The sequence below is a fragment of the Orycteropus afer genome, unplaced genomic scaffold (genome assembly GCF_000298275.1).
Source record: "Orycteropus afer afer isolate SDZICR_OR568_19922 unplaced genomic scaffold, OryAfe1.0 scaffold00491, whole genome shotgun sequence".
NCBI classification, from domain to species: Eukaryota; Metazoa; Chordata; class Mammalia; order Tubulidentata; family Orycteropodidae; genus Orycteropus; species Orycteropus afer.
In genome coordinates this window covers 827,709-842,355 of record NW_006922078.1, presented here as the reverse complement: position 1 = coordinate 842,355, position 14,647 = coordinate 827,709, and the positions used below count along the sequence as shown (strand labels likewise).

Here is a 14,647-nt window from a genome sequence, read left to right as displayed (position 1 = left end):
GGTCCACTGGCTAGGAATCCAATGCAGGTCTTCTGTTTGGAAGTGAGAACTCTACTGCTGCCCCACTGCCCCGAAACACACCTTTTACTGGTGACTTCCCACTTGCTGGAGCACCCTTTCAGTGTCACGCACACAGATGGCAGCTGTGCTGAGCTGAGGTGGCAGGCACAGCCTTGGTCTGGAGAAGGTTGGAGGCTGCCATGTCTGACTATCTAGATGTCCTCAGCTCGCTCAGTCTTCAAAATACTGATGACTCAGGTAAGAACCTTTCAATGAGGCAGAACTTCCAAGAATTTGCAAGGGCTCCCAACCATGGGTGGGCATGTACCTGGGATCATGGAGGACCAGCCCCTAAGGAGCTTTCTCTCACTGAAGATGCCACCTGTGCGGGCCTGTTCTCTTATTCACGAAGTGGCATTCTTCCTGGCCATTGCACTGTGCCCCCACCCATGCTGTGTGTCTTCTCATCACTGTCACGTGCTAAGGTACTTTTGACTAAGAAGTATAAAAGAAAAGAATTACCATCAAGTCGACTCTGACTCCAGGCAACCCCGGGAGTGTCAGAGCAGAACTGTGCTCCACAGGGTTCTGAAAAGCTGATTTTTCTAAGGTAGATTGTCAGGCCTTTCTTCCTATGCACCTCTGGTGCACTTGAACCTGCAAACTTTCAGTTAGCAGCTGAGCACTTAACTGTTTGAACCAGTGAGGCCAACTTGCGGGTATTTAAAGTTACTGATAAACAGCATGATTTTTGTGTTTCTCAGAAAAAAATAATTTCAATTCCTGCTTTTGCTGTAGATTATTATTTTTTTTTTGGCTCTAGCAAAAGTCAGCACAAGTAGGTAAAAGGTTACATTAGCATGGTAAGAACTGTGTCCCTGGGTGGGGAGTTAGAGGGATAATGAAGCTTGGTTACACGATAAGGAGAAGATGTAACTTTTCACAACTGCATGCGTACAATGTTTGTGTACGTTTAATATGTATCTAACCTTGTAACAATGTCACCTTCTTGACTCAAGGACCTATAAAGACAGCAAGTGGCAGCCAGAAGGCAGGTAGTCTGTGAGGTGGGATGTTTGGCTGTCTCCCACAGTGCAGTAAAGAGCAAAGCCCTCTCTACTCTCACCTCAGTGTGATTTCTGCAGGCAAGACGTGCACAAGCATGGATCTGCTTTCAGGTAACACCAGTCGTGCTAATTTTTCCACTCTGTAATCCAGGCCATAGAATTTTCTACCAAATATGATCAGAAAACCAGAGATTTCTTGGCCCTGAACTCCTTCTAACCACAATAAGAATATGGTGCTGCCCAAACAAAACTATCACAGCTTACCACCTTTTGAAATCATCTTTATTGATGTATGATAAAATGCACAATTTCATATTACTTGGTTCCACAATCAGTGACAATGGAAGCATCAGTCAAGAAATCAGACAACATATTGCACTGGGGAAATCTGCTGCAAAAGACCTCTTTCACATGATGAAGAGCAAAGATGTCTCTTTGAAGACAAATGCCTAACCCAAGCCATGCTGTTTGCAATCCCATCATATGCATGTGAGAGCGGGACAATGAACAGGGAAGACTGAAGAAGAGTTGGTGCTTCTGAGTTGTGGTGTTGGCAAAGAATGATAAAAATACCATGGACTGCCAGAAGCACTAACACATCTGTCCTGCAGGATGTGCAGCCAGAAGGCTCCTTGGCAGCAAGGATGGCCAGACTTTGTCTCACCTACCTTGATCATGTTGTAAGAAGCGACCATCCTGTGGAGAATATATTAAGCTTGGTAAAGTAGAGGGTCAGCAAACAAGGTCTCAACAAGATGGACTGACACAGTGGCCCCAACAGTGGGCTCAAGCATAGCAAGGGTTTCGATGCCGGCGCAGGATGAGGCAGTGTTTCCTTTGGTTCTACAAGGGTCGCTATGAGTCAGAGCCGACTCAATGGCACCTAACAACAACAATAAAATGCACCACTCTTAGTGCAGTTAAGTGAGCATGGACCCAGTTTATATAGCTATGTAGCCACCACCCTCAGCAAAAAATCATTCTAAACCAAATTACAGACAGGTTCCAAACCAAAAAAGCAAAACCCCTGGCCCTGGAGTCAGTTCCAACTCATAGTGACCTGCTAAGGTTTCCAGGGCTGTCATCTTTATGGAAGCATAATGCCACATTTTTCTTCCATAGAACAGGCTGGTGGCTTCAAACTACCAACCTTTTGGTTGACTATTGAGTACCTTAACCACTGCACCACCAGAGCTTACAAACAGGTTACATACATGAAATACAGTTCCAAAGTCTGAAACAGACAGGAGGTTAATACTTATTGTCAATACATTTAGAAGGATTAACACCATAGCGAGCATGTTGTCTGACTAAAAGTTAATTAGAATACATATCAGTTATGAAAAGATGTCTGGACATTGTGTTCTTTTAAAAAATTGTTTTGGCTATTCTAAGTCCTTTGCATTGGCACATACATATTAGAACCAACGTGCATATTTCTCAAAAAAAAAAAAAAAGTTGTTGGGATTTTTACTGTGATAGCCTTGATCGTAGGAATCAAACTAGAGAGAATCATCATTGCTTCTTTTCATTTATGAACATGGTATATCAGTCCATTTGTCTGGATCTTTTATTCAACTATTCTCAGCAAAATATTCTGGTTTTCAATGCATATGTCTTACATGCATTTTGTTGAATTTGTCCTTACATGTTTCATATTTTTATGTGCTGCTATAAATGATAAGTTGAATCACACCACCTTGTTGCCCACTGTGAGTATCAATAGATACTAATAATGATTCACTGACCTTGATTATTGTGATCTGGATGAACTCCCATGTTCATAGTTATGCTTGAAAATCCCTTAGGATTTTCTGAGCACATGCTCATTTTGCCTTCAAACATGTAAACACGATGCTGTGGAAGTGTCATCTGACCTCCTGTAACTTCACCAGAGGGGAGAAGGGTCAACAGCAAGATCAATAGCCTACAGCTGATTCCTACGAGGCTGAGGTCAGACATGCCTCCACCCTCCAAACTTTTTACCAATTCTAACTCTGACTGTCTCTCCCATGGCACTCTCTCTGTCTCTTTGGAGTTCAATAATTCATTGCAATGGCCCCACAGAACTCACAGACAATCCTCACAATATGGGGTTTATTAGAGAACTAACAGATTACAATTCAGGATCAGGAATGCTCAGTGTCTTGGTTCTCTAGTGCTGTTATAATATAAATGCCTTAAGTGGATGGCTTGAACAAACAGGGATTTGTTCTCCTACAGTTTAGGAAGAAGTCGAAGTTCAAAGTGTAGGTGGTAGGGGCTGGGTGAAGGCCCCTCATCCTTGGGCTTCAGTTCTGCCTCCTGTTCCAGGCCCACTGGAGCTGGAGGGTTTATCTGACTCGTGTAGCTGCCGGAAGCTGAGGCTGACAAACCCAAGATCGACAAGTAAAATGGCACAGTCTCAAGATTAGCAGACAACACAGCAGACCACTAATTCAAGTCCAAGAATGATCCCAAGATCAGCAGGCACCATGGCAGCCCACTGAGACGAAGACAGCCGAATGCAGGATCCAGGTGTGCCAGAAGCTATCAAACTTTCTCAAAACTTCTCCATGTCTACTGGGAGCACACCCCACCCCAACGGCAGCTACTCACCTGCTCACAGCAGATTCCACCATGAGGTCATTAACCAGGCTCATCATGGGGAGTAATTACATCCAGCTGCCGGGCCACTCAAAACCGCAGCCCAGCCAAGTGGACACACAACCTTAGCCAGCACACTCAGGATACAATTCTTCAATCAGGACAGCCTCCCCTCCGCACTGCCTGAAGGCAGATCTTTGGCTCCCAGTCCTTCAGCCTGGCCTCTATCCTGCTCTAGCGAGTGGTACAAAGCTCTTTAGCTCTGCCAATGAATGCTGGAGGCCCCCCCACTGCCAGTAAGCCTTGGGCTGAAGGCACTCAGCCTCCTCACTCCGTGGGCTGGGAAGTTCTCTGCAGGCCTCCTGCCTGTTCTGCTGCTGGGTCTGCCTCTGCTCCACCATTCCCCTGCGGCTACTTCTAGCCATCTTTGCTGTCACAGCCCACTGTCTCCTGGGTCAAGGGGGTTCAGCACAGGGATCTCAGGTCCAGAGGACACGGACACGAATGGACCGGCTCTTCTTTCTAGATGGTAATGAGATCCCTTCTTTCTGCTTCTGGGATGACTCATTTTAAGTCTAGTAGCATGGCAAAACTGACCAATCCCCACTTTTGGCTTCCATACTCCTATTTGCATGTCCCCACCCCCCACAAGGGTGCCATACATCTTATTTACATTATAAACAAGCTGTCCAATCTCCTGGGTGGGCCACAAGCCCCTCACATTTTCATAGTCCGACCCAGTCATCTGGTGGGAGTCACAAAGACCACAGCTAGAAGGGCTGTGTTAAGCAATTCACTGCCCCACAAAATGAGAATCATTTCTTTCTTTTCTGTATGTTGATTATATATGCATATATTCCATCAATGAGCACTGGGTGTTATTAAATGCCTTTTTGGCATCTATTGAAATGATCATGTGTTTTCTCCTTTATTCTGTGGATGGAGTCACATTGCTTTTCTAACGTTAAATCAAGCTTACATCCTTGAGATAACCATATTCATACCTGTATTTATGTTCCTGCTATAGAAGTCTTAACTGAATCCCACACATTTTGACATGTTGTATTTTAATTTTCATAGCTTTTACAATATTTTCTTACTTTTCATGTCATTTTATTTGGAGCTCATTGGTTCTTTAGGGCAGTGTTTTAAAAGTCAAAATGCCTGTGGATTTTCCAGGTATCTTTCCATAACTGATTTGTACTCTAATTCAATCTTGGTCAGAGGACATGCTCTCTACGGTTTTAATCCTCTGAAATTTATTGAAGCTTAGTATATATTAATCTCCTGGCTGTTTCAAATTCGGAAACTGTATTTTCAAGTTTGTAACCTGTCTGCAATTTCAGCTAGAGGCATTTTTTCCTGATCTCTCTCTTTCTCTCTTTCTGTTGTACAATATTTGAATTTTAATGCACGTATAGTGTTGTGTGACCACCATCACAGTGAAGACACAAAACAGGTCCTTAACCCCCAAACCTTCATCATGTTCCATTATGTGTCACCTCCAGACACATCCCAGCCCCTGATAACGTCATGATACTTGAGAATGTCAACTTATTGAGACTTTTCATTTTCACTTAGCATGATGCCTCATCCGAATTGTGTGTGTCAGTAAGTCATACTGTTGCTAAGTAGTGTTCTATTGTATAGAGGCACACCATTTTTTTTTTTTTTGTCATTCACCCACTGTGGTGTATTTGTATTATTTCCTTCTCCTAATGGTTATGGAAGGAAGGTTGGGCAATCCTACTTCCATAGTAATACTGCCTCGGAAGCCCAAGGAGGGGTCGCTATGAGTCAGGGCCGACTCGATGGCAAATAACTGCAATAACAATGGTTATGGATACAGAGAGTTGTTACAAACATTCACATACAGGTTTCTGTGTGAGCACGTGTTGTCATTTTCTGGGGTAAATACCTAGGAGTGGGATTCTTTAGTCCCAGAGTAAGCATATTTTTAACTTTGACAGAAACAACCAACGATTTCTGCAGTGTCTGTGCCATTTTGCATCCCCACCAGTGATAACATAGAGTCCCCATCACTCTGTGTCCTCACCTCCTCATGCTGTTTGGTGTCAGTTTGTTTGTTTGTTTCCATTCCGATAGGCATGTCTCAACTGCCTTCAGTAGGGTCCCAGTCACTCTGTGTCCTCACTACCTCATGCTGTTTGTTGTCAGTTTGTTTGCTGTTCTTTCCACTTTAATAGGTGTGTCACGGCAGCCTTCGGTGATTTCCTTTTGCCTTTTTTTCTAACAGCCAAGGATGTGGAAACTGTTTCACGTGCTTACTTGTATTCTCTTTGCTGAAGTGTCTGTTCATATAGTTTGCCCGTTTTAAAATCAGGCTGTTTCTTTTATTAGCATTGACTTTAGGAAGTTCTTTGTATATTTTGTATACAAGTCTTCATCAGATATGGGGGCTGCAAACATTTTCTTCCATCCTGTAGTGTGTGTAAGGAGCTCTGGTGGGACAGTGCCTAAAGGCGTTTGACTGATAACCAGAAGGTTGACAGTTCAAACCCACCAGGACACCAGCAGCCCTACAGAAGGAAGATGGGGCAATCTGCTTCTGTAATGATTTACCTCTTCAGAAACCCAATGGGGGTCACTGTGAGTCAGAATCCATTTGATGGCAGTGAGTTGTTGAGTTTCATATCCATGTGAATGCTGGAAAGTAAATAAGGAAGCCCCAATAAGGGTTGCGGCCTTTGAATTGTGTAGGTGAACAATACTGAAAGCACCATGGACTGCCAGAAAAATGAACAAATCTGTCCTAGAAAAAGTGCATCCAGAATGCTCCTTGGAAGCGAGAATGGCCAAACTTCATCTCACCTACTTTTGTCATATTGTCAGAAGGAACCATTCCTTGGAGAAGAATATCATGCTTGGCAAAGTGGAGGGTCAGCAAAAAAGGGGAAGGCCCTCAAAGAGATGGATTGACACAGTTGCAATGATAAGCTCAAGTACAGCAAGGATTGTGAGCATGGTGTACAGCTGGGCAGTGTTTCTTTCTGTTCCACATAGGGTGGCTGTGGGTCGGAGCTGGCTTCTCAGCACCTAACATAACGACAACGCAGGGATATGGGTCTCTGCACTGACTTAGGTCTCCTTTGATTTATCTTCCTGGTCTTTTGTAGTTTTCAATATACATGTCCTGCACATCTTTTGCTGGTTTCACACCTGAGGATTTTATCTGTTGTTGTGGTGTATGTATAAATTGTAGTTTCTTTTTTAAAATTGGCATAGAAATCTATGATTTCTTTCACCTGTGTTTTGTAGTTTTAAATATGGATCATGTGCATCTTTAAAAAATGGTCTCTAATTGTTCATTGGCAGTTTATAGAAATATGATTAATTTGTTTTCCACAGGTCTTCTGTCCTGTAACTTTGCTAACCTTACTTATCAGTTATAAGAACATTTTTGTAGAGTCCAAGGGGTTGCCTATGTAGACAGTCATGCTTTCTGCAAAAAGGGGAATTTTGTTTTCCATCCTTCCCAATCTGTGTGCATTTATTTCTTTTCCTTGTTTTATTGAACTGGCTAAGACTCCCAGTGTGATATTGAACAGCAGTGATAGAAGGGGGCATCTTTGCCTTATACCTAATTTTAGAGGGACATTAGACCTTTCACCTTAAAGTGTCAGCTTTAGGTGCTTTATGTTGTTGTTGTTAAGTGCCATCGAGTCTACTCCGACTCATAGCAACCTTACTTACAACAGAATGAAACACTGCCTAGTCTTGTACTATCCTCACAATCCTTGTTATGGTTGAAGCCCATCGTTGCAGCCACTGTGTCGATCCATCTTGTTGAGGATCTTCCCCTTTTTTACTGACCTTCCACTTAACCAATTATGTGATTCTTCTCCAGGGATTGGTCCCTTGTGACCACATGACCAAAGTGTTGTTGTTGTTGTTATGTGCCCTCAAGTTGGACCTGACTCATAGCAACCCCTCCTTGGGTTTCTGAGGCAGTATCACTACAGAAGTAGATTGCCCCATCTTTCTTCCAAGGAGTGGCTGGTGGGTTTGAATCTCCAGCCTTCTGGTTAGCAGTCAAGTGCCTTAAGCACTACGTTACCTGAGCTGCCTATGACCAAAATAGGTGAGATGAAGTCTGGCCATTCTTGCTTCCAAGGAGCATTCCAGCTGCACTTCCTGGACAGATTTGTTCATTCTTCTGGCAGTTCATGGTATTTTCAGAATTCTTTATAAAGTTGATGGAGAACTCTTCTCTTTCTGTTTTGCTGAGCATCGAAATTTGTCGAAGGTTTTTTCTGCATCTATTGTTAAAATAGTTTTCAGTTTTTTAATATGGGTTTTACAACGATTCGTATTTAAATATCAAAACAGCTTTATATTCTCAGCATAAAACCCACTTGATCACAAGTCATTACTCATTTTACATATAGTTTCATTTAATTAGCTGGTATTTTATATTAAGGATTTTCTGCATCTCTGTTCATGAGTGATATTGGCTTATAGTTTTTTTTGGGGGGAGGTTGTGTTTGATTTTTTTCCTGTGTCTATGTCATTTTCCTATTCTAGGAAAGATGTCTGTGAAATAAAGGTTTGGGCATACAGAAATACCTCTCTTCCACACTTCTGATTATAATATACATACCAATCATTTCACACTCAGAGTTAACAATTCACGTTTCCTGTTGGATGCAGAAACTTCACCTCCACCTGGGTCTTTTTGCCTTCTGCTCTTCTTGTTACAATTACCATATGAATTGCAGGCATCTGCTCATAGCATAGTGCCTAAAGCACTTGACTGCTAACCAGAAGGCTGGCAGTTCAAACACACCAGCCACTCCTCAGAAGGAAGATGGGCAATCTACTTTTGTAGTGATATCGCCTCAGAAACCCAGTCAGGTCCGACTGGATGGCACACAACAACAACAACAACAGCTCACACAGAAACCCTGCCCAGCAATGCTGTAACTTTTCTTTGGCCTTTACACATATTTTGAATAACCAAGAGAAAGAACTCTCTCCTGTATTTCCTAGATATTTCTGATGCCCTGGGTTTCCCCCTGGCATTGACTTCCTTCAGCATTTCTTATAGACAGGCCTGTTGGCAACGGATTCTCTTCATTCCTCTCCATCTGGAATGGCTTTGCTTCAACTTTATTCTGGGCAGAAAGGAGAGACAGAAATGGAGGGAGAGAGAGAGAGAGAGAGAGATGCCCCTATGTTTTTGGGGCTAGCATTTCTCTGGTGGAAGAAGTCTCTCCTCCCTCTGAAGTTGCCACACCTGCTTGACTGCCCACCATTGCCAGGCAGGCTGACGCCACCCCCATGATGTTGCTTGAGGGCTGGGTTGGGAGAAAATGGGACAAAAAGGGGTTCTGGGTCTTCCTCCTCTCTCTGACCATTGGGCCCTCTATTCTGCTGCTTCAGCTAGCAAGACAGGACTTCTCCTTATGTCTGGCCAGGCCAGATGGTCCCAGAGAAAGTGAGAATGGTAAAGTCACCAGTGAGTTCATGGTCCTCCAAACTCTAGTCTTCTCCCCAACTGACCTGTCACCATGACCTCGGGGTCCTCAGACAGCTGCTGCATGTGTTCTGTCCCGGACACAGACTTCTGTGCACTTTGCAAAGAGAGTGGAGTGTCTTCACCTATATTTTCTGGAACCAGGAACTCCAAGAAATGGCAATTCATCGTGTTTCTCCTTATGGCTTAAGCTTTACTAGACCCTTATATGAAGCGATATCTCCCATCCTTGCGTTACACAGAGTCCCAGGTTGTCCAAACAGTTAATAAGCTCTGCTGCTAAGTGAAAGGTTGGTAGTTCAAGTCCACTCAGAGAGGCCTCAGAAAGAAGGCCTGGTGATCTATTTCTGAGGAATTAGCTGCTGGGAACCCTGTGGAGGCCAGTTCTCCTCTGACATACATTGAATCACGTGAGTCAGAGTAGACGGCCTGGCAGCTTGTACTGGTGCACTGCAGACATCTATCTCTATACATTTTGGAGTTTTATCTCCCATAGTTACCCTCTAATCTATCTGGATTTAACCCTTGTGTGTGGAGGACAGTAGCATTTCAGTTTTATTTTTCTCCAGACAGGGAACTTGTTTTTCTTTTCTTTTCTTTCTTTCTTTTTTTTAATTCAAGTGTTTACTGAGCAGAAAAATCACAATAGTTGGGACTTGGCCTATTGCTGGCAAGTGGTTTTTATATACTTTATGACAAATAAAATCATCTTGCTTGACAACACCATCTGTCATATCACAAACAAGATTAAATAGTTCTAAAATAATAGAGCAAAGATGTCTCTTTGAAGACTAAGTTGCACTTGACCCAAACCATGGTACTTCCTATAACCTCGTATGCGTGTGAGAGCTGGACAATGAATGAGGAAGACTGAAAAATAATTATTGCATTTGAATTGTGATGTTGGTGAAGAATATTGAATGTACCATGAACTACTTGAAGAACAAACAAATCCATCATGGAGGAAGTACAGCCAGAATGCTCCTTAGAAGCAAGGACGGTGAAAGTTTTTCTCTCATATTTTAGTCATGTTGTCTGAAGGGACCAGTCCCTCGAGAAGGACATAATGCCTGGGAAAGCAGAGGGTCAGTGAAAAAGGGGAAGGCCTTTGACCTTCAATTAGATGGATTGACACTGTGGCTGCAATGATGAGCTCAAGTATGGCAACAGTTGTGGGGATGGTGCAGGACTGGGCAGTGTTTCTCAATGGCACCTAACAACAAAGTAATGAAATTTCTCTAGACATGGAGGTTTTCCTAGAAACAATCAAACTACTCGACGAGTGAATCCTGTATCCAAATCTGTAAACATCTTCAGGGAGTGTAGAAATGAAATCATGATTTATTGATATACAAAAATTACTTTATACATCAAAGAATAAGATTTCAAATTGTGAAAAAGTAACCAAGTCTGAGGCTGTTGTTCCTGGCGTTTGTGGGACATGGTTTGCTCTTCAATGCTTCATAGTTTCTGCTGGTTATAGTTAAGCCACATTGTCTGCGAGTCCATGGACATCTCAGCTGAAGTTTGTAGAGGATCCCTTAGGGGTTGGCATTCCCTGTGGTCCTTCCAAACCTCCTGCATTACTTCGTTCAGCTTCTCATCCTCATTTTCTTCAGCCTGGGGGAGAAGACGGGACCTCTGGTGGCGTAGTGCCTAAGGCATTTGAGTGCTAACCAGGAGGCTGGCGGTTCAAACCCAACAGTCACCCCTCAGAAGGAAAATTGGGCAATCTACTTCCGTAGGATCCCGCCTCAAAAACCCCAGGAGGGGTCAATATGAGTCGGAGTTTGGGGGAGAAGACAGTGAGCAATGGCATCTCAGAGCTTTTCCAAGGCAATGCTGGCTATAAACAGCGTCCTGTGGTGTGATGCAGAGTAATGTCCTCTCTCTCAGAACGGGGCTGTTCACAGTGGTTTGAGGCTGATTGTCAGATCCTGGATTCTCACTTTGGCCAATTGCTGTGCATGAGCCTCTGGGTTCCCATGGTCCCTGCCTTATTGTTAACTGAACAGAGGGCAGCCTGTCATCCGGGGCCTCAGTCGAGTTGAGTTAGGGTGGTCCACCACTCCCTCAGTGGTGAGCCTCTCTTTCTTACATCTTCAACTATCTCTGAGGTCTGGTTTCACTCTTCCCCTGGAACTTGAAACTGCCCTTCATGGTCTTTCCTGGCATGTCCTTTGGGATTGTCCTTCTGTGGTGTCTAAAGTAAAAGAGTATGTGCACAGCAGCGCCCAGACAGTCACCCTTATGGGCCACCAGTCACAGCTCTTGTTCTACGTGCAGGGTGCTGGTGAGTTAGGCATGCTGCCACCCTTCTCTTCTGATGCCTTCTCTGTGCCTCTCGTACCTGAGGTGCTACATAATAAGGGGTGCATTGGAGTGTCATCAGATTCCTTTGGTCAGTTTTGACAAATCCAGAGTCACACGATTTCGCTGAGGTCACCACAGAGTTCTCTCAAGGAGCAGATTTTCAGCCTGGTCATCCCTGTGTTGATGGTGAACCAGCGGCAGGGCTGTGGAGCAGGGCTGACTGCTCTGTTACCTGGCTGGTTGGCTTCCCTAGGAAGTGGAGGGCCTGATTCTGTGGCATACCCCCTTCCATCATCTCCTTTATAACTAAGCATCCAGGCCTCGGCTGGATTCAGGAGGAAATTGTTATAAAACCCCTCAATAGTCAGGAGTGTATTTGGGTGTATGGCATACATAATACACACATCATGTAACTCATTGCTAGCTTTTGGATGTCAGGGAGAAGTTCAGTGCAAACCGTTCTCGGGTAGATCTCTTCACACAGACTCTACATCGACCAGTAATTCCACCTCCCAGGCTTGGAGTCCAGTTGATGTTGCATTCCTCTACCATGGAGATTTCTCTGATGGCTTCCACATCCTGCACTTCTCCAACACGCTCTGTGGGGCCCTCATGGATAGGACCAGCTGTCCTGCTGCAACCGAGGAATAAGGGCCTCTGCTCTTGGGTCTCTGGGCTTTGAGAAGACAGACGGCCTCCCCTGGGACCACTGTGGACAAGGGCCCGGGCACTTGCTTGAGCTCTATGAATGGCCCTAGGCTGGTGGCACAGACACTTGTTTTTCTCCACCCTATCCCAACCAGCCACCATTTCCCCCACTGTTTTTTAAACTTTCCTTTATAAACATTTTATTCAGAAAGGTACTCAAATTGTGAATGCTTGTTGTTGTTATGTGCCATGGAGTAAGACCTGGCTCATAGCGACCACTCCTTGGGTTTCTGAGGAGGTATCACTATGGAAGTAGATTGCCCAACCTTCCTTCTGAGGAGTGGCTGGTGGGTTTGAACCGCCAGCCTTCTGGTTAGCAGTCCAGTGCCTCAGGCACTGTGCTATCAGAACTCTTATTGTGAATGCAGGTGTGATGAATGCTCATCAGTTTAAAAAATCTGTTAACCATACTCATGTCAAGAGAAATACCAGTATCAGCTCTCCAAAGAGCTCTGTGTCCCCCGTGGTCACACCCTTCCCCTCAGGGTAACCAGCATCCTGACATTCACTAGGTAGATCAATCTTCGTGTGCTCTTGGAGTCTGGAGTGGAGCCACATACTTTTGGGTCTGGCTTGTGTGCTCAGAGTTATCTTTGCAAGATTCAGCCGTTTGGGCTCCTTCATTTTCATTGCTGTTACATACTCCTGGGAGTTTAGACCACACGATTTACCCATCCACTGTGATGGGTATCTGGGTAAGTTCCAGCTTCTTGTCAATTGTGCTGTTCAACATCCTTAAGCATGTTTTGATGAATACGCATGTGATTCTGTTGTGTACCGTCTAGGTGTGAAGTCATTGCATCAGAGGGAGGACCTACAGCTGAATATGCACGTATTTCTATTGGATACAGTCCAGGTGTGGCATAACTCCACAGAGAAGTGTTGTTTTAGAAATAATTATGTGTTGTTTTCTATTTATTTTCTAGTTGGGTGTTTCTAGGACTGTTGTGCACAGTTGAGTTATGTTGAATGGGTCATATATCTGATGAAAATCTGACAGAATTAGTTCTATAATTTTGTCCACTGTTTCTTTAGGATTTATAAGTGTGTTTTGATCATATTTAGATGATGACTAGTTCAGTTCTTATGCACATACAAGCACACAGCCACACGCATGCACATGCATTCTTATAGCAGTGTCCAGAGTCTCTAACACCATGTTAAACAGGAATGGTAATGTTGAGCTAATAAGAAAGCTTGTATTTTGTCTGATTCTACTGGGGATCTATCTAAACTTTCTTTCAAGTCTGCTATTCACTGTAGGTTTTGACTCTATAGCCTTAATGAAGGATATTGTCCTTAATTCCTAATCTTTTAATAGGCTGGTTTTGTTTCTTTTTGTTACCAAACAGGTGCTAACATTTTTCAAATAAATGTTCTCCACCTATCCAAGCAGTCATGGATTTTTTTTATCCTTGAATCCATAGATTGTGAGGATTCCAAGGATAGATTTCTTAATCTTAAAGTATGCTTCCTTTTAAAGGAAAATCATACCTAATCAAACTGAGCCAGTTTTCCCACTCACACTTGACTCTGGACATTTTAATTAGGACTTTTGTGTCTATAGTCATAATGGAAGTGGCTTGAAATGATATCAGCTTGCAATGCTTTGAAATCGAGGTTGTACTGTCCACCTCTGTTAGTCCATCAGCTCTCTGCTTGTAAAGGATGAAGGTGGTCTTTGCTGTGACATTTGCTGAAACTGACTTGCACATCCCCTGGGCCTGGACCTTCTTGTTGGGTAGATTTTAATGACCACTGCTCTATTGGAGTAGTGGTTAAAACATTTGACTGCTAAGAAAAAGGTCAGTGGTCTGAACCCAAAAGCCATTCTGTGAGAGAAAGATTAGGCAGTCTACTTCCATAAAGACTGACAGCCTTGGACACCTTATGGGAAGTTTTACTCTGTCCTATGTGGTTGCTATGGGTCAGAACCGACTCGATGGCAGTGGGTTTTTGTTGTAATCAAGGCTTGTCTTTCTTCTTCTTACAAGTTCTCCACTTTCAGTTTTTCCAAAGCTGTATGTCATCTTGGGTCCCCAATTCAGTGCCATTACTCACTGGGGGAAATATTACTGTACCTCAATTTTGCTTGTTTTTAATCACCCTACCTTTTACTTAGATTTTCATGTTGTTTTATCTTCCTTTTTTCCTTCCTTTGTCTTGTTCAAAGTTAACTATCTTCTTAATATTTTCAGACATACTCCCTGTGATGTTTTTCATTTATTATTCCCAATGTTATTGCTCTGGGAACTTATCTTTTCTATTTTCTTTGTTCTTCTTTGCAGAAGAGTTGGGTGGGTGGAAGAACTAGTTTGTTGCCTTTTTATTACTTTCTGACTTAAAGACTTAGCTTCCTTTTAAAATATTTTTCCTGATAAATGTATTTTAGATCATACTTTCCTCTTAGTGTGTTAGCTCTATCCCACGAATGAGTGTAATATTATTATGTTCATTCTGCTCTAAGTTCTTCAAA

The 14,647-nt window shown here is 43.3% G+C and overlaps 1 pseudogene; it reads right to left on the bottom strand.

The window, feature by feature from the left end:
- Positions 1–10,923: 10,923 nt before the first annotated feature.
- Positions 10,924–14,647, bottom strand: part of LOC122151502 — a 182,594-nt pseudogene continuing 178,870 nt past the window's right edge.